The sequence below is a fragment of the Lactuca saligna genome, chromosome 4, assembly GCF_052625555.1.
Source record: "Lactuca saligna cultivar CGN05327 chromosome 4, ASM5262555v1, whole genome shotgun sequence".
NCBI classification, from domain to species: domain Eukaryota; kingdom Viridiplantae; phylum Streptophyta; class Magnoliopsida; order Asterales; family Asteraceae; genus Lactuca; species Lactuca saligna.
This window is the reverse complement of record NC_136420.1, coordinates 148,652,654-148,673,367: the sequence shown is the minus strand read 5'-3', so window position 1 is coordinate 148,673,367 and position 20,714 is coordinate 148,652,654. Positions and strand designations below refer to the sequence as shown.

The 20,714-nt window shown below is 39.2% G+C and overlaps 1 pseudogene; it reads left to right on the top strand.

Annotated features, from left to right (window-relative positions):
• The first annotated feature begins 15,078 nt into the window (after window positions 1–15,078).
• LOC145044784 (5S ribosomal RNA) lies at window positions 15,079–15,196 on the top strand (annotated as a pseudogene).
• The last annotated feature ends 5,518 nt before the right edge of the window (window positions 15,197–20,714 follow it).

The window sequence follows — 20,714 nt, the reverse complement described above, 5'->3', positions numbered from 1 at the left end:
CCCTATGCGGCCCTTTAAACCAGATTTCCCGTACCACGAGTGGTTAAAAGTTATAATGACACTTATATAATTCATAAGAATAGCCCAAATACTTATTATAAGGTCCTAATAATATTACTATATTAAAACATAAGATATACTAACGATAGGGTAAGCGTAGCTCACTTACAGCGGGTTTTTTTTTTTTTTTGCAAAATCGGGCTTCGTTGGAGCAGTGTTCCCGAGATGAAAGGCTCTTTTCTCGGGGCTTTGGGAACCTCAGGGCTTCTTTCGGGTGTTAGGGGTCTACCTAGTGGGTGTTTGGGATAGCTTTTAAGAAAAGCTTATTAGCTTTTTAAAGAGCTAATAAGCTAAAAAATTGTTTGTCTATTTAAAAAGCGCTTTATAAAATGGCTTTTTGGATAGGAAAAAGTAAAGCTTTCAAAAAGTTGGAAATCCTAGCTTTCTAGCTTTTTAACCATTTTACTCTTGAAAAAGCAGTTTTTCGCATCCAAACACATTTTAAAACCAACTTTTTTAAAAAGCCATAAGCTAATATACACTTTTCTTAAAAATCCCTTTTGGCATAAAAAAGCTAACCCAAACATACCCCTAGACTTTAGGTGGGGGGGGGGGGGGGGGTTGGGGCTTATAGAGCGAAACTAGAGAGAGAAAGTGAAGTTGGATGGTGTGGAGAATGAAGGGAACCCGACACCTCTATTTATAGGCTATATGGCAGCTTGACTCGTCGAGTCCACCTCCAACTCGTCGAGTCCATGGCCAGGTGTCAGCATTCTGGTGGTGAAACGTGTGTCGCCTACATTGTGCCACGTCACCCCTTTTGCAGCAACAACCGGCCGAATTCTAAACCCTGTAACTTTCTCATACAATCTTCATTTTTAACGTTCTATATATCCACGTGTAGCTAAAAATAAGATCTACAAGTTTTATTTTGACTCAACCGGCTAATTATTGACCAATCTTAAATTTAATAGTAAGAGGAGATTATACTGTTAAATAAACGCGTAAAATTCGTCACTTCTTCATACGGACTCTGTTTTTGTCTGTCTTTTTATCGTTGAGTTTCTATTATTGAGATATTCAACTCTCATTTAGGTCACATAGGCCAAAAGCCGCTCAAACTAAAATTCGAGTTTCGGGTCGTGTACTATTATGCCAAATCTTAGAAAATGCATAACTTCCTCATACGAAGTCATATTTGCGTGTTCTTTTTTTGTATGTTCTCGGTTTAACGTATACTACAACTTTTGTTTAGATCGCTAAGGCTAAAAAGTATTCTATCATAAATTAACTATTTATGTCTTCCCGGTGCCGTGTCAGTTCCGTCGCGAAATTTCGACGAGTCATAACTTCTTCGTTATAACTCGGATTTCGGTGTTCTTTATATCACCGGAATCCTTGTTTCGACCACTACAACTTTATGTAAAGATATCGGGCTTATATCACACTTTAAATTGGATGCTTACTTTTATTCTTTATTAATTATACCTTTATAATTAAGTATAAAACACATACATTCACATGACTCACATAATACTCAAATATTTCATATTTATTACTTCAAAAAGAGTTACAATAGTTGACCTAGACTATTACATTATCTACCAATGCTTAGTCCTGAAACACGAGTGTTACAGAAAACTTAAAAATCATTTATTGTACGAAAGCTCATAAATGTGTACACAAGAAATGCCATGCTTTCTTAGCTCACATTGTAGATAAAAAGAGAAAAATGAAATAAATAAAACACATACCGTAGGTATATTTTTACCCAGATGTGCTTCCTGAAGATATTGTAATGTCCCAAAAATACCAATAATATTTTCATTTTTAAACCATTAAATCCATACAAATATTTTCTTCGAAACCAATAAGAGTAAAATGTATCTTTCTAATATCAGAGTAAAACGATAATAATGAGTGTAGAAAAGCCATTATGGGATGTTGTGCAGTTAAGCCATGTCCTTCCCTTTGGAACTGGAAGTACCTGAAAATGTTTAAACCACAAAACAAAATTACAAAGCTCAGTGAGTCGCCTTAAATACCACATACCATACATATTGGGCTCGCAAACATATTGAGCCCCACGCCTCATATCAAGCCTCGCCCATTATATAAACGGGCCCACCCCATCATACAAACGAGTCCATCCTAACAAACGAACAAGCCCAACCCAACATAAAAACGACCCCAACATACAAACAACCCCAACATACAAACGACCCCAACCCAACATAAAAACAGAACCAAACCAACATACCAATGCAAGAATCACAAAGACAACTAGCATCCTACACAGTATATTAGGAAGACTCACATTGCTGACATAATCATATCTAAAAGCTCTCATAACCAAAGAACAAGTGCTACATACCTCTTAAAAAACCATTCAAGCTAAACCCTTAGTCTACCTTCTAAAAGTAGAAATTTGACCAAAAGTCAACCCATGCAAAAAGTCGACTGTCAATGTCAAAGTCGGCAGTCAACAACACCAACAGTCGATACTCACTTTGTGACTAGCCAATGGTCACGTCTTGACTAGCAACTTAGCCTCGATCTAAAAAAATCCAGATTCACACAACTTAGTCGTTATCATAACCATTGTCACGTTGTGATGGCCAAGTCCTCACATCATGACAGATTCCATCCAAAATAATATCAAAGAGTCATCGTCATGTTGTGACCCCCATATGTTAACGTTATGACTACAACAAATTGGGACAACTTAATGCATTCGACCTTTAATCCTTTATCCCATCCATTCCAACTTTTTAGAGGACCTTCTTACTTCAGTATCATTCTAAAAATTAGTGATTTATAGACATGCATGTCTTGATCTCATATTAGGTCAAAATGATGAAAAGTGGAACCACAATAAAATGAATGACTTCAAAACTTAGCCACACTTTAGATCCAACTTATATAACACTTAGTGGACCACAATGGCCCATAAAGTTGGCAACTTTAGGGATTCCTTCCATCCAAACTTCCACAACATGAAGAAAAAAGGACAAGAAGCCTAGATCTTGAAGCTAAAAACATAAAGTTTGGATCTTGAAAACTTACAATGGTCCAGAAATAGCTCAAATGCAAACTCCAAGCTTAACAGGAGATTCACACCACAAGGCCTTCATCTTCCTTCCAAGAGCACCAAAACACCAAGAATAAACTCACAAATGAAGATGAGGGTATTAGGGTTTGATTCAAGGTTCCAAAGGGTGATGGAGGCTAGGAACAAAGCCTTAAATCTGAGATTAGGGGTTTAAATATAAAGGAAATCGTAAAAGATCACGAGCTTAGACTGCAAAAATAGTCATATCATGACCATACTCATGTCACGTCATGACATTCTTCCAGATACACATTTTTATCTCTGACACATCACATTGTGACTTCCTTGTGGTCACGTCGTGACACATGGTTTTTCCTAAAAACCATGTCTTTGCTTCCTTTATACCCTACATTGATCCAATTTGGAATATGGGTGTTGCAGATCTACCCAGAGTACCCCTTACATGACAAGTCGGATTTCGAATTGACTTAATTCCAGGAGCCGGAACAGTAGCAAAGTCACCTTATAGGTTGGCACCCTCATAAATGCAAGAACTGTCAATCGAACTGTAAGAACTTCTTGACAAGGGATTTATCAGAGCAAACTCCTCACCTTGAGAAACACCAAATTTGTTTGTCAGTAAAAAGGATGGATCCTTCCGGATGTGTTTCGATTATACGGAGTTGAACAAATTAATGATAAAAATTTGTTACCTACTCCTAAGAATCGATGACTTATTCGATAAAATCCAAGTATCAAGCTACTACTCCAAAATAGACCTAAGATACGGATACCATCAAGTCATGGTATTAGAAGAAGATATCCCAAAGATGGTAGTTAGACTCGGTATGGTCTACGAGTTCTTAGTTATTCCTTTCGGACTAACAAATCCATCATCAATATTCATAGACCTCATGAACCATGTTTAAAAACCATATTTAGATAAATTTATGAATGTATTCATCGATGATATTTTGATATACTCACGAAGCAAAGAAGAACACAAACGACACTTGCAATAAATATTGGAAATAATGAGAAGCGAGAAGTTGCACACTAGATCCTCTAAATGTGAATTTTAGATCAGATAAGTACATTTCCTAGGGCATGTAGTGAGAAACAAGGGAATCCATATAGACCCTTCAAAGATAGAAGAAATCAAGAATTAGGAAGCACCAAAAACGCTAATCAAGGTACACCAATTCTCCGGCCTTGCGAGATTCTATAGGAGATTCATTGATAACTTCCCCAAGATAGCCAAACCCCTCATAAAATTAACACAGAAGGATGTAAAGTTCAACTAGGAATAGAAGCAGGAAACTATATTTCAGAAATTGAAACACATGTTGGGTAGCGCACCAATCCTATCACTTCTTGAAGGAACTGAAGACTTTGTATTATACTGCAACACATCTTATAAAGGATCGGATTATGTACTATTGAAATAGGAAAAGGTGATTGCTTATGTTTCTCGACAAATCAAGGTACATCAGAACAAATACACCATATATGACCTTAAACTGGAAGTTGTTGTCTTTGCCCCAAAAATTTGGAGACACTACTTGTACGACACAAAATATACTATATTTATAGATCACAAGAGTCTTCAATATATCTTCAATAAAAAAGAACTCAACATGAGGCAAAAAAGATAGGTCAAGCTACGAAATAATTACGAATGTAAGATTCATTATCATCCCAACAAGGAAAATGTTGTAGCTGATTCCTTAAGCAGAAAGGAATGTGTGAAAACCTAACGGGTATGAGAATTAATAATGATTATAGATTCCAACCTTGGTGCAGAAATCTATGAAGCCCATCTCAAAGCTCCGAAAGAAAATAAAACATTCTGAGTGAAGGCTTGCAAGGAATGGATAAACAATTTGAGCTTAAGGATGACAGAACAGGATACTTAATGAACCAGATCTGGACACCTAAAATCAATGATATTATAAGCTTAGTATTCAATGAAGCTCACAAATGAATATACTCCATTCATCCAGGCTCTACAAAATGTACCTAGATTTAAAGAAATTGTATTGATTGCCGAATATGAAAGATGAAATTTCTACTTATGTGGGAAAATACTTGACCTACTCTAAGGTCATGGCAGAACACCAGAAGCCCTTAGGTTTACTGCAATAAATAGAAATAACTAATTGGAAGTGGGAACAAAACATAATGGACTTCATCACAAAACTACCCTAGACAACTAGTGGTTTTGACTCAATCTGGGTAGTAGTCGAGCAACTAACAAAGTCCGCCCACTTCCTACCAATCAAAGAAAGCGATAAGATGGAAAACATAACACAACATACCTCAAGCAGATCATCAAACCACATGGTGTACCAATCTCTACTATCTCTGATAGAGATAGTAGATGCAACTCATGGTTTTGGCAATCTGTAGAAACCCCGTTTATTTATTAAATAAATAAATAAATTAATGAATAGCTCGTAGCCCTAAAACAAATAATTATATATGAAAGGATGGTCTCGAAGAGCTAATTATCAAAAAATTTATGAAGGCGGGCGCTAGATGGTAACTATTAGGATTTGAATTGTAAGGAGTGATTTAAGATAAGGGTTATTTGGTAAATCTTGGACTTGTTTTGAAAAATGTTTATGGAAGAGGGATCAAAAGTGGAATAAGGGGCTATAAGTTTGAAAGGAGCATGGGACTTAAAAACCCGTCACTCCTTCCCTCCCGTTGAGACATAAGTAACCCTAGCCTCAAGTGTTGCAACCGATATCACCCTTGAAACTTCAGCCGCTGCCATCTCACTCAAAGTCATCGTGCAACACTATGTGGAGGATGCAACCCATTGAGACAAGCATCGCTGTCGCTGTTCCTGTTGTTGCTGGAGAAGGAGACCAACGAAGAAGCGTGGTTCAGTAAAAATTGGCCGGAGAAACCCCCCGAGATCGGAGTGTGACTGTGATCGAAGAGGGGCAGATCGACAACAACCATAACCTCTTGGTTATACCACCTCGTCTCGCTTATCTATGCTCCTCGAGGTGTTTGACGTCGCAAGTGCCACTGTTGCGACTGGTTTCTTTTCCAACTGACTTGCGCCACCACGAGAAGTGGCTGAGATCGGAGTGTGTTACTAGGTCGAGCTCGCGACGAGTTGGTGATATTTGGATGTAGGTTGTTGGGCAGGGAATCAAGGAGACTCGTCACCACCGTGAGGTGGTGGCTATTATCGCGATATACTTCCTACGACCGTCGCTGTCACGCCACTGCTGCCGTTAGGGTGCTGCTTTCGTCGCCATCCACCACAGGTGGTTGTTGGATTCACTTTTCAAGCAGGAACGTGTGGGTGTGTGTGTTCCAATTGTAGTGTGTGACTTTATTTGGCCGGAAATTATGAGAAAGGCCACCACCGGCAACCATAGGGTGGTTGTCTGTATTTATTTTGTTAGTGTGTGTTTCTTTTGACAGTTAGCATTGTAAACTGTAACCATCACGAAATCATGAAAAGGAAAATTCAAACCACCACCGTATGGTGGTGGCTGCCGCTACCGGCCACCGTGTCGGGTGGCGGTGCGCTTTTCCTTTTGTGATAGATTCCTTTGGGGTGCTAGAAACCCTAATGGGCTCAAAGGAGCTCTAATGGACCCAATGAAGCTTAATGGACTCTAATGGAACCAATTAAACCCATATGGGCTTAATAAGATTTTAGTGGGCTTATTAGGCCCAATAAAGCCCTAATTGTCATAAAAGGCCAACAAATTGATAAATGGGCTAATATTTGGATTGGAATACCGTAATGCCAATGAAAACCTAACTTTAAGAATTAATGGGGTCACACACACGAGAATCATTTAATAACTTGAGATATTAAATAATAATCATTGGCAAAGATTATCTAAGCAATATTGGACTTAATGGATTAAGTCCTTAATGTGTTAAGTAGGAAACTTAACCCTACTCATAATTTTATGTGAAACCCTAATTTCATTTGGATTTATTATTGGACCTTTCATTTAGGCCTTGATGATTGGATTATAAATGGGCCATCCAAGATCAAGCAGAATAATTAATGGGCTTTATGGTAAGGCGTATATGAGGAGTTGGGCCCAATTTGGAAGATTGGGCCATAGATGGGCCATAGTTTGGTCCTTCATGATTATGTGATATTGGGCCATTATAATGTTGAATGTTGGACTGGACTAAATGGTTGGGCCTTATGGTAAGACCTTGTAAGGGTTTGGGCCCAATTTAGAAAATTGGGCCATATGTTGGGCTTTGATTTCTAGTTGGATTTGGACCTTGTTGGGCTTAAATAAGCCAAGTCTGGGGTAATGTAGTAATTATTCAAGTATGTATTATGGTTATGTGTTGGGACCCAATCATTAATTGGGTGTTACTTTGGTGTTGACAGTTCCGGAATTTGTCAACCAATAGCTGGGGCTCAGCCTGCGGGACTTCAGCAGTGTGGGATTGTGTCTTCGGGACTTCAGCAGTGTGAGGTGAGTTACCTTCCAATAGCGGTGGGTCTACGGCCACAATGCTGGCCTACCAGTAGGAGTTGTATGTTAGATGATTATCTCTGTGATATCATCTAGGTTTGCTACTACCTGATTTGTTATATGCTGGCATGATATGTTATATGTGATAGTAGTAGAGTTCGGTTGTTAGGACCGAAGGGTAGGTCAGACACCCTAGATATGTCTGACAGTATGTGATGATATGTTTATATGTTTGCATGATATGTTATATGCAATAGTGGTAGTAGGAGGGGAATAGTCCCCACGTTCGGTTGTTAGGACCTAAGGGTAGTTCGGACACCCTAGATATGTATGATAGTATATTTATGTTATGATATATGTGATAGTAGCAGTATAGGGTGGAATAGTCCGCGAGGGTCGGTTTTTAGGACCGACGGGTAGGTCAGCACCGCAGAATGGCTTGACGAGGGTAGGTCGGCACCCCAAAATGGACGTACCGGGTAGGTCGGCACACCAGAATGGCCGTATCGGGTAGGTCGGGCACCCCAGAATTTCCCGACAGTATGTATCCTTTGTGATTGTATGGTATGTGGTATGATGGGGGAATTCACTAAGCTTCATGCTTACAGTTTTCAGTTTTGGTTTCAGGTACTTCGTATTTAAAGGAAAGGAGCCGGCTTGATCGCAGCGCATCACACTATGTTTTCCGCACATGAGATCTTTAGGATTACACTCTGATATGGTTTTATGATAATGTGTTTTGATTATTGACACTATGGTTTGACACGAGATATTATTATGAATGTTTTTACACTGATGGTTTTATGTAATAACTTATTTAAAATTGAAATTTTTGGCCTTGAAAATTGGGATGTTACAAGTTGGTATCAGAGCCTTGGTTTGAGGGATTCGGACACACTCTCGGGAGTGTCTGGAATCAAACTGTGGACTTGGTATGGAAATTTTCAAAAGTATAATCATTTTATAAAAAGAAGTTTGAAAATAATTTGAAAGAGAAAAGAACTTTGAAAAGAACAAGATGTGTGATGCGTGTAATCAGTCAAGCTGAAGTAAGTTTTCCCCAAGATACCGATACATGTGATGTTATGATATGAGATGATTATGAGAACTGCATGCTAGATTAGGGCTAAGGATCTAGGGAGGATGCCTTATATGCCTATTATATGTGCTTGTAGACTTGCATGTTAGTACTGATCAGTCAGTAATAGGATAGCCTGTTTAGGTTATGCCTAATTGTATGAGCCTTTGAATTGCATATACAGATTCCTGATTAGAGGATATAATGATTTGATTGGAATATGATGGTTAGATTTTCCATTGTCTGAATGTTGCTTGCTTTGTGCTTTGTGGGACTCTTAGTAATGTGAGTTAGCTATTAAGTGAATATGCTAAGTCACATGTGCCACATGCTGGATAATCTCAGAGTGATAGATTTGACCCTACTGCGCAACTCTCGTTTGAGTCTAACCGTTATAGGGATGAGTCTGTTACTTGAAGGATTATCTGATCTCTGTTGCATGTGGCTATATTCATGAGGTAGCTAGTTGACATTATTGGGAATCTTTCAGCAGCTGAGGATTGGGTTAGTTCGGGAACCTAGGGAAGCCTAGGATATATTTCAGTGAGTTGTTAGTGAGGATCAGTTAGACTTGGGTGTACCAGTTGAGGAAGTAACACGGACGATCCGGGAGGATTGCTGAGGAAAGTATGGATAGGTGTGGAAGGTAGTATTGGGCCCATACTACTAAAAGCACAAGATTCATACTCGAATTGGTGAGAGTCTTGGAGAATCTAAGAAGCTTCAGGGAAGAGTTTGTGACCCAGTTTAGGGACAGAGGATGTTCCAGTTGTTGCAGCTTAGCCATTGGCAAGTGACTTTGTGAGCGTTGCAGGGTGTCAGACCCTGAGGGATATGATTTCCATGAAGTGCGTGATAGATTTGGAGCACTTTGAAAACAGAGGTTCGTGCTAGGTGTGTATAGTAAGGGTCCTAGGAAGAGACTTACGATTTCTGATCATCAGGTGAAAGGCCAACAGGGCCGGAGTCAGTACAGCAAGTACAGGACAGTCCATAAGGGAGTTTGTTGCTCCGAGGGTTTACGTGACTTTAGGGTAGCAGGGTTGATCATGTTAGCAAAAGGTGATTAGTATTCCTCTAGATGTTGCGAGTATCTCATCTTCTATTGCTACTAGATGGATGTTGGGGATATGAATCGCGTTGGAGTTATGAGTAAGTTTGGATAAGTTAGATCTCGGGTCAGTTTCCTACTAGTTTTTGGGTTATCGAGGATCATATATGCCATCCTGCATGCTGAAATGTTGTTGATGAACCTACAAAGGGATGCACCTTGCGGAGTGGGTTCCGCGTGTACCGTTATCATTCCGGATCTTTGTTGAGATCTGTGCAGGAGTGTTGTTTGGAAGATCCTCGGTCAGGGTTAGAGTGATAGTTATCTAGTGAAGTCAACGTTCAGGGGTTCTATCATTGTTCAGGTATGGTCGGTAATTGTCTATGGATGAACTTTGGAGTTCAGGGCACTAGCGTTGCTAGGGCAGAGCTGGTGACATGAGAAGGGTAGTGTCAGTCGCGAGTGTTCAATTCACAAGTGGTTGGTCATCGCATGTTCAACAGAATTGTATTTTCGTATGGGATGTGTTCGATTAGAGTTCAGTGATATTGCAAGAATAAAAGTGGGAATAAGGATTCGTCAGCAAGAGTGAAGATTAGAGCCTCTGGTGTCAGCATGTGAGATGGATTGAGGTTTCAGACTGGATCAGATTTCAAGAGTACTCAACTCCAAGGATGGGAGATCTCAAGGTTTAATCGGTGATTAAACGCTAGCATTGGCAGGCACAGGTTGTTATCAGTGGGATATTAGAAAGCGATAAGGATTGGGAATCCTTCAATTCTTGTGCGCGGTGAAGACTTAGTCGAATCTAAGTGGGGGACAGAGTTTTTATAAAGTTCTCCAAATGTGTGTTCTAGTTGCACGAGGTGCGATCTCTTGGACACCCTTTCAACTAGAAGGGTATTCTAGTTGATCCGACCAAGATAGAGGTTGTGATGTACTGAGAGTTTCTCGGGTCTAGCAGGTTATTACCGGAGACTTATAAGGGACTTATCTGAGATTTGGGTTCCTTTGAACCGACTGACCTAGAAATCGGTGGCCTTTCGTTGTGGGCTTGAGCAGTAAACATCCTTAGAGACTCTCAGACAACGGTTGTATGAGGCACTCATTCTCACCATACCAGAGGGTGTAGATGATTTCGTGGGTTACTATGACGCTTTGATCATCGGCATGGGTGCGGTACTGATACAGTGGGGACACGTGATAGTAGCTTTCGGGAACTAGGTTAGAGTTCCAGTTAGGATTCAAGCTCAGTTGTATGTTAGGTCGAGTGCGTGTTCGACCGGTATGGAATGTGTTGTAAGACTACGGGGGTAGCCATAACATTCACTAGTGGTCAGATAGTGATAGAGTGTTGTGTGACTGCAGGTGTAGCCGCAATATTCACTAGGTTAGTAGATAGTGTGAGCACGTTGTTAGGACGCAGAAGGAACAGTAGTACCCACCAGTTCAGGTGTAGCAGTAAGGATAAGGAAATCCACGGATTGGATTTTGGAATTACCCAGATGGATTAGATCTGGTTGAGCCAGTGATAGGACTGTAAGAGCGCCACTACAGTTATGGGATCAGGAAAGCAATGGACTGTATAAGATTGCATGTGAGATAAGGCTACCATTGGTCAGGTAGCAACGACTTCCAGCCTTGGTATTGATGATGACAGGATTCGACGTATGGATCCGATTGGTTAGATCAGAAAGTTGTTAGAGTCACAGTGGCATGATAACTAGTTGCAACTAGCTCCAGAGAAGGATTTCGTTCTGAAGTCATGTGAGGCGACTAAGTGGGAGTCCTTTGGCTCCGCAGCCGGGATGGAACCCAATATTTCAGATGATTGGCGAGCGAATTGAGACCCAGGAGATCTCAGTAGCTTGTGGGAAGTATCCATGTGGCAATATATTGTTTTAGGTAGTTCAACATTTGGGCAACATTAGTATTTGCATTTCAGGTTGCAAATACAGACCAAATACAGACGAAATGGCTGGTTGACTGGGAAGTGGTAAGTCACTTACAACGGGATTATCTGAGTTTTGGCCGAGTATAAGTGAACCACAAGGATAAGTGGAACTATGATTCTGTTTTCTAGTGGGAGCCCTGAGTTATTAGGAGATGAGTAGGCAGCTAAGAGACAAGTGGATTGGATTTATCAATAATAATTTAGTAAGATTGGTCTGTCAGGGATCCAGGCCATCTCGAGACAACATAATTTAGATGAGTAAATGTGATCTGGTTGCGAGGAATTAGTTCGCCTGCATATTTTAGGGCTTTGCAAAAATTGGTCACGGCAACCCTAGGATGGCTAGGGCGTGCCCATGATGATGACTATGTTAGTAGAGTGACTTCATATCTAAGGATTGGTAAGTAATGATTTCGAGGACGAAATCTAATTCAAGTAGGGGAGAGTTGTAAAACCTCGTTTATTTATTAAATAAATAAATTAATGAATGAATGGCTTGTATCCCTAAAACAAATAATTATATATGAAAGGATGATCTCGAAGAGCTAATTGTCACAAAATTTATGAAGGTGGGGGTTGCATGGTAACTGTTAGGACTACAATTGTAAGGAATGATATAAGATAAGGGTTATTTGGTAAATATTGGACTTGTTTTGAAAAATCTTTATGGAAGAGGGATCAAAAGTGGAATAAGGGGCTATAAGTTTGAAAGGAGCACTGGACTTAAAAACCCGTCACTCCTTCCCTCCCGTTGAGACACAAGTAACCCTAGCCTCAAGTGTTACAGCTGCCATCACCCTTGAAACTTCAGCTGCCGCCATCTCTTTCAAAGTCATCATGCACCACCATGTGGAGGATGCAACCCATCGAGACAAGCACCGATGTCGTTGTTCCTATTTTTGCTGGAGAATGAGACCAAAGAAGGAGCGTGGTTCAGTAAAAAATGGCCATAGAAACCCCCCGTAATCAGAGTGTGAATGTGAATGAAGAGGGATAGGTCGAGAACAACCATAACCTCTCGGTTATACCACCTCATCTTGCTTATCTGTGCTTCTCGAGGTGTTTGACGTCACGAGTGCCACTGTTGCGACTGGTTTCTTTCCCGAATGACTTGCGCCACCACCAGAAGTGGCTGAGATCGGAGTGTGTTACCAGGTCAAGCTCGCGATGAGTTGGTGATCTGTAGACGTAGGTTGCTGGGCAGGGAATCAAGAAGACTCGTCACCACCGTGAGGTGGTGGCTATTATCGCGATATGCTTCCTACGACTGTCGCTGTCACGCCACTACTGCTGTTAGGGTCTTGCTGTCGTCACCACCCACCACAGGTGGTTGTTGGATTCACTTTGCCAGCAGGAACATGTGGGTGTGGGTGTTCCGATTGTAGTGTGTGACTTTATTTGGCCGGTAATTGTGAGAAAGGCCACCATCGACCACTATAGGGTGGCTGTGTGTGTTTATTTTGATAGTTAGCATTGTAAACTGTAACCATCACGAAATAATGAAAAGGAAAAATTAAAGCACCACCGTATGGTGGTGGCTGTCGCCTCCTGTCGCCACCGGCCGCCGTGTCAGGTGGCGGTGCGCTTTGCCTCTTGTGATAGATTCTTTTGGGGTGCTAGAAACCCTAATGGGCTCAAAGGTGCTCTAATGGGCCCAATGAAGCTTAATAGACTCTAATGGAACCAATTAAACCCATATGGGCTTAATAAAATTTTAGTGGGCTTATTAGGCCCAATAAAGCCCTAATTGTCATAAAAGGCCAACAAATTGATAAATGGGCTAATATTTGGATTGGAACACCCTAATTCCAATGAAAACCTAACTTTAAGAATTAATGGGGTCGCACACACGAGAATCATTTAATAACTTGAGATATTAAATAATAAGAATCATTGGTAAAGATTAATCTAAGCAATATTGGACTTAATGGATTAAGTCCTTAATGGGTTAAGTTGGAAACTTAACCCTAATCTTCATTTTATGTGAAACCCTAATTTCATTTGGATTTATTATTGGACCTTTCATTTGGGCCTTGATGATTGGATTATAAATGGGCCATCCAAGATCAAGCAAATGGAGTAGAATTGTTAATGGGCTTTGGGGTAAGGCCCATATGAGGAGTTGGGCCCAATTTGGAAAATTAGGCTATAGATGGGCCATAGTTTGGGCCTTTATGATTATGTGATATTTGGCCATTATAATGTTGAATGTTGGACTGGATGAAATGGTTGGTCCTTATGGTAAGACCTTGTAAGCGTTTGGACCCAATTTAGAAAATTGGGCCATATGTCGGGCGTTGATTCTTAGTTGGCTTTGGGCCAATGGATTGGGCCTTGTTGGGCTTAAATAAGCCAAGCATGGGGTAATGTAGTAATTATTCAAGTATGTATTATGGTTATGTGTTGGGACCCAATTATTAATTGGGTGTTACTTTGGTGTTGACAGTTCCGGAATTTGTCAACCAATAGCTAGGGCTCAGCCTGCGGGACTTCAGCAGTGTGGGATTGTGTCTTCGGGACTTCAGCAGTGTGATGTGAGTTACCTTCCAATAGAGGTGGGTCTATGGCCACAATGCTGGCCTACCAGTAGGAGTTGTATGTTAGATGATTGTCTCTTTGATATCATCTAGGTTTGCTACTACCTGATTTGTTATACGCTGGCATGATATGTTATATGTGATAGTAGTAGAGTTCGGTTGTTAGGACCGAAGGGTAGGTCAGACACCCCAGATATGTCTGACAGTATGTGATGATATGTTTATATGTTGGCATGATATGTTATATGCGATAGTGGTAGTAGGAGGGGAATAGTCCCCATGTTCGGTTGTTAGGACCGTAGTGTAACACCCCCTCTGGCACGTATCACAATATTGTCCGCTTTGGGCCACTCGGCACGAGGACTTCCCAGGGGGTCACCCATCCTGGTACTACTCCCGACCGAGCATGCTTAACTGCAGAGTTCTTATGGGATCTGCTGCCCTCACGGCTTTAAAACGCGTTGTGATAGGGAAGGTATCCACACCCCTTATGAGGAATGCTTAGTTCTCCTTCCCAGCCGATGTGGGATCAGATAAAGTGGGTTAGATCTGATCCCACATCGGCTGGGAAGGAGAACTAAGCATTCCTTATAAGGGGTGTGGATACCTTCCCTATCACAACGCGTTTTAAAGCCGTGAGGGCAGCAGATCCCATAAGAACTCTGCAGTTAAGCGTGCTCGGGCGGGAGTAGTACCAGGATGGGTGACCCCCTAGGAAGTCCTCGTGCCGAGTGGCCCAAAGCGGGCAATATTGTGATACGTGCCAGAGGGGGTGTTACAAATGGTATCAGAGCCAGGTTATGGGTCGATATGTTCGACAGGGACGTCGAACCCTATAATGGGGGGTGAAAGTGGGTTAGATCTGATCCCACATCGGCTGGGAAGGAGAACTAAGCATTCCTTATAAGGGGTGTGGATACCTTCACTATCACAACGCGTTTTAAAGCCGTGAGGGCAGCAGATCCCATAAGAACTCTGCAGTTAAGCGTGCTTGGGCGGGAGTAGTACCAGGATGGGTGACCCCCTGGGAAGTCCTCGTGCCGAGTGGCCCAAAGCGGACAATATTGTGATACGTGCCAGAGGGGGGTGTTACACGTAGGGTAGTTCGGACACCCTAGATATGTATGATAGTATGTTTATATTATGATATATGTGATAGTAGCAGTAGGGGATGGAATAATCCCCGAGGGTCGGTTGTTAGGACTGACGAGTAGGTGAGCACCCCAAAATGGCTTGACGTGGGTAGGTCGGCACCCCAGAATGGTCGTACCTGGTATGTCGACACCCAAGAATGGTCGTATCGGGTAGGTCGGGCACCCCTGAATTGACTGGCAGTATGTGTGCTTTGTGATTGTATACTATGTGGTATGATGAGGGAAATCACTAAGCTTCGTGCTTATGGTTTTCAATTTTGGTTTCAGGTACTTCGTGTTTAAAGGAAAGGAGTCGGCTTGATCGCAGCGCATCACACTATGTTTTCCGCACATGAGATCTTTGGGATTACACTCTGATATGGTTTCATGATAATCTGTTTTGATTATTGACACTTTGGTTTGCCACGAGATACTATTATGAATGTTTTTACACTGATGGTTTTATGTAATAACTTATTTAAAAATGAATTTTTTGGCCTTGAAAATTGGGATGTTACATAATCACTACAAAAATTCTTGGGAACTCGCTTAGATCTGAGCACATATTACAATCCATAAAATGATGGTAAAAGTGAACGAAAAATCCAAACGTTGGAAGATATGCTCCAACCATGTGTGGTAGACTTTGGGAATGCTTGAGATACTCATTTACCGTTGATTGAGTTCTCCTATAACGATAATTATCACACATGTATCAAAGCAGCATCATTCGAGGCTTTATACATATGAAAGTGTAAATGACCAATATGTTGGGTAGAGGGTGGAGATACCCGACTAGCCAAAAATCACACAAATGACATAGCACATATCGGGCCATAAGTAAAACACAAAACTAGTAAAATAATCGTGCAAATCAAGGATAGGCTAAAGGTTGAATGTAATCGTCAAAAGAGCTATGCTGATGTGAGAAATAAGCCTTTAGAATTCTAGGATTGATACATGTTTATGTTAAAAGTCTCACAAGGATTGATACAAGTTGAACACCCGATACATAGGAACTTTTGAAATTCTTACCAGAATTAGTCTTGTTGCTTATTGATTGAAGCTGTCCTAAGAGCTAAACAAGGTGCACGATGTTTTCCATGTCTCAAACCTTAAGAAATTTCTATCTGATGACACTCATGCAATCCCTCCCAATGAAATCCAAGTGAACACAAAACTCCACTTTGTCGAAGAAGTAATGGAGATTATGGATTGAGAGATCAAACGCTTGGAACAAAGTCATATTCCTATCATGAAGGTACGTTCGAACTCACATCGAGGACCATAATTAATTTGGGAACGTGAAGATCAAACAAATCATGAGTACCCCCAACTATTTAATGATGTCACATATACAAATTGAATTTTAGGATAAAATTCTTTTCAACAGGGGGGGGGGGGGATGTAACAAATGGTTAAAATAGGACAACCTTCGTCGGTCAAATTACCACAAAACCTCTTGTATTAGGACTAATTATATAGTATTCTTTTCTTTTGAATGAAATTAAAGTCATTATACTCATATTGTCATTTGGAATAATCTTTCTGTCTCCATTTGGTGCCAAACGCTTAAGAACAAAACAAAATTAACAAAAATAAGTACTATTTAGTGCGATAAAAATAAACGTGATGCATTGAGTATACTTAGGAGCAATAGATGATCAAATTGGATAGATTATATTCCCATGATTTTGTGGATATAAAAACTCGAAAATGAAGATCGTACAAAAAAGTTATGCCCTTTTTAAAGTTGCAAAAGCAGTATATAATTGATTTTCCTGGAAACGAGCGTTGTATCGCTTCGTTGGGATAGCTATACATTTCGTAAATTGTTTTTGAACACTTTTTCAAACTCAGGTTGTAAGTTAATATTTGAATACATATTCAGAATATTTTTAGCTTTAAATTGTATAACTTTGTAACAATAACCATAGTGAGAAAACTATAAAATTACCGAATTGAAACATTAAACACAATTTAAACATAGTATCATATATCGTTTGAAAATTCCATATACATATTTGAACTCAGCACACTTAGGAAAATCATATGTCATATTTGGAAAAGTATTACAAAGTCATAATTTCATGCGTGTTTCGTAAGGTGACACATGGCATTGGAGAGTGGTTGTTTAGTGCATTTTTTTTGTTAAAAAATGAGTACAAATCTGCCTAGGATCAGCCCCAATACCTTTCTCTCTCATCTCTCTCTCTCTCTCTCTCTTTCTCTCTCTCTATCTCTCTCTCTCTATCTCCCTCTCTCTCTCTCTCTATATATATATATATATATATATATATATATATATATATATATATATATATATATATACTTCCTCACTCTACCCTCTCTCTCCCTTTTTTTTTCTGAAAAATCACACCACTAGAGGTGGCTTTTCCGGTCATCGGAGATTGACACTGCCACCTCCATCCACCTTCCTCCTCCTCACAAACCACCCCATCCACATTCCTACTTATCTGCTACCCTTTTTCCCGAAGAAAACCAAGCTAAACATAGTATCATCTATCATGATGTGAAACATTTAAATCTCAGATTTTGATGATTGCAATCAATAACGTCTCATCCAACCCCGTCCTTTTACTTTTAGTTAATAATAAGATCAAAATTTTTTGGAGGAACTACATAAGAGATTTCATAGAAATCAATTTCATCTTTCTTTATCTTGTCTATTTTATCTCTGGTAGGTCTGGTCATGGCAACGTAACCCCTCCATGTCTGACTTGAACTCCATCAATAACAATGGGTTCTAAGGATTATAAGACTGTCTATTTATAGAAGGAAATAGCAGTAGTCTATAATTAAGATAATGCAAAAGTAATCATGATTTAGACGACCATGCTTCCCACACTTAGGACTGGCAAAACCAACCTAACACACTATATGAAAAAAGTTGATCATTACTTTTCTAACAAAGCAGTATAACAAAACACAAAGTGCTTCAGCTCTTCGCACAACGTTATATTTGGTCTTGAAGTATTTAGTCAACACGATATATCTCTTTGCTAGCACTTTTCTTCCAAACCCTTTTCTACTAAGTTAAATAAGACTTTGCTTCACATATACACTTCATAGCTGTCGACGGTCACTTTCGTGTATCAACAGTATGCTAATCCATGAAAAAGCACATCATTTCTTTGAGTCGTTAGTAAAGCATGTGTGGTTAATCAAGACACTAATATGAGACTAGAATGATGAAATGATGAAACAACTCATGTTTGTAATTGCTCATGGAGTGTGTGTGGTTAATCAACACATTAGTGGGAGATTATAAATCGATCGAGGGTTTTTGAGTGGGTTTGCATGGTTATTCACATCTCAAAATAACTAGGAGTTTTATGTTGATGAAAATTTTGAAATGTTTCTACCTACCTAAAATAGTTTCGTGATATGTCAATGACATCCCTGTTCGTATTACGAATGAAAATATGGATCCTAACCTTAATTTAATTTATGGGTTAATACTTAAGGATTAAAATCAACTAATTTGAATTCTCTATTTTTTAACTTTTGATGTCTTATGAAGATAAAAATGGTCTTCCTCATTATTTTGGAAAAATTTTTCCTCGTTCTCCTAGACATGGTCTTCCATATTCAAATTAATGTGAACTTTTCTTCCCTTCCTTATGAAATGTTGGAGTTGGATATCATCTCTCTTTAACTCTTCTACCTCTTGCTTTGACTCTCCCAGCATCATGATTTCCTCAAGTTCAAAGATATGAAACTACTCAATCCTTTTTGGCATGTAAACACGAAGAAAAAAATTATGTGTGTGCGCATGTTCTATGAATGAAATCGTACATTGAAAAATTCAAAAGAATGGGTGGCGTATTCCTAAAGAATCAAGCTATTGATTTGGTTCTTCTTTCGCTCCCAAAGTTATATGTTCAGCTCATTGAGAACTTTCATATGAGGAACATCAATGTGGCCCTAATTGATCTGACCCATATGTTGATGGTTGCTAGCACAAAAATGCTTAACAACACAACTTAAGTAAAAATACTCATAGGATCTAATCCTAGAAATTCCATGGACATTGAAAATGGTAACATTGGTGATCAAGAAAAGTTTCCTCTTCCCAATGGAAAGGGATCGGCCAAGGTCAAACCATTTGATCGTATGGTAAAAAGAAAGGCTCATTCTAAGATCGTTCTACATGTTGAACCCAATGAGTCCATTTGTTTCTACTACCAATTGAAGGGACACTGGAACCAAAGTTGCCTAAAATACTTAAGGGATCCCAAAGATGTTAAAGTAAACTCGTGTGATTCTATTTCAACTTAATCCATTATCTAACTTCATTGTAAGTTCCTACTTATAGGCTCTTAATACATAATGTGATGATCACGTTTTGATGGTATTGCACGATCTAAAAGAAAGAAGGAAGCTTAATAAAAGTGAGTTAGATATGATCATGGGAAATGTACTTTTGTCGCATGTTTTAATGGTTAGAATTTGGAGCTACAAATAAGGAGTTAGGATAAAATTAATATATTACTATTACTCTCTGGATATGTAGAAATATAGCTTTTCAATTTATACATTGTAAGGACAAGTTCCAATTTTCTTTTTATCAATAAAAATGATGTTTTGTTACTCTTACTTTATATTCCTTGCAATGGCATTGATATGTGTCTTGATTATGTTTCAAATAATAGCAATATTAATATTGGATATTGATTCTTTTAGAATGTGCTTATGTGTAACATACACATTCTGAAACTGTGTATTGTTATTATTAAAAGTGAATAAAATTGAGTGTTGAGTTCTAACAGATATTTTTTACTAGAAATGAAGTAAAACAATGTTTAGAATCACTCATAAAATACTGGAAGTCTTATAAGACTCCAATTGATAGTCAAATAATGAAAATTTAGTGAAAAGATAAAATTTGAAATAAGTAAAATTTTATTATTGAAAATTGTAGATAATCTCGTTAGAAACATTTAGAAGAAAACCTCATCGAAATTTGAGTTATAATGAAGAAATTATGACTAATCGAAGATCCGCGACAAAACCGGCATGGCGCCGAATGACGTAAAAAGTGAGTTTTTGATAAACTACTTTTTATCCTTGGTAATCTAAATGAAAGTTGTAGTATTTGTTAAACGGAGAAGTTCGATAAAAAGAACGCCAAAATCTGACTTTGTATGAGGAAGTTATGATTTTTCGAAGTTTAAGCTTAGCAGTAGACAACTAAAAACTCAAATTTTAGATCGAGTGATTTTTAGCCAACACAAGCTAAATGAGAATTGAAAGTCTCATCATTTGCAGTACAACAGTAAAAAGTCTAATAAAAACGGATGTGGGGTGAAGAAGCTATGGATTTTTAACGGATTTTCATGTCCCGGTTTGTTAAAAATAAAAATATTAAAATTAAAGTCAAAATTAACAGACAAAGTCTAAACGAAAGTTG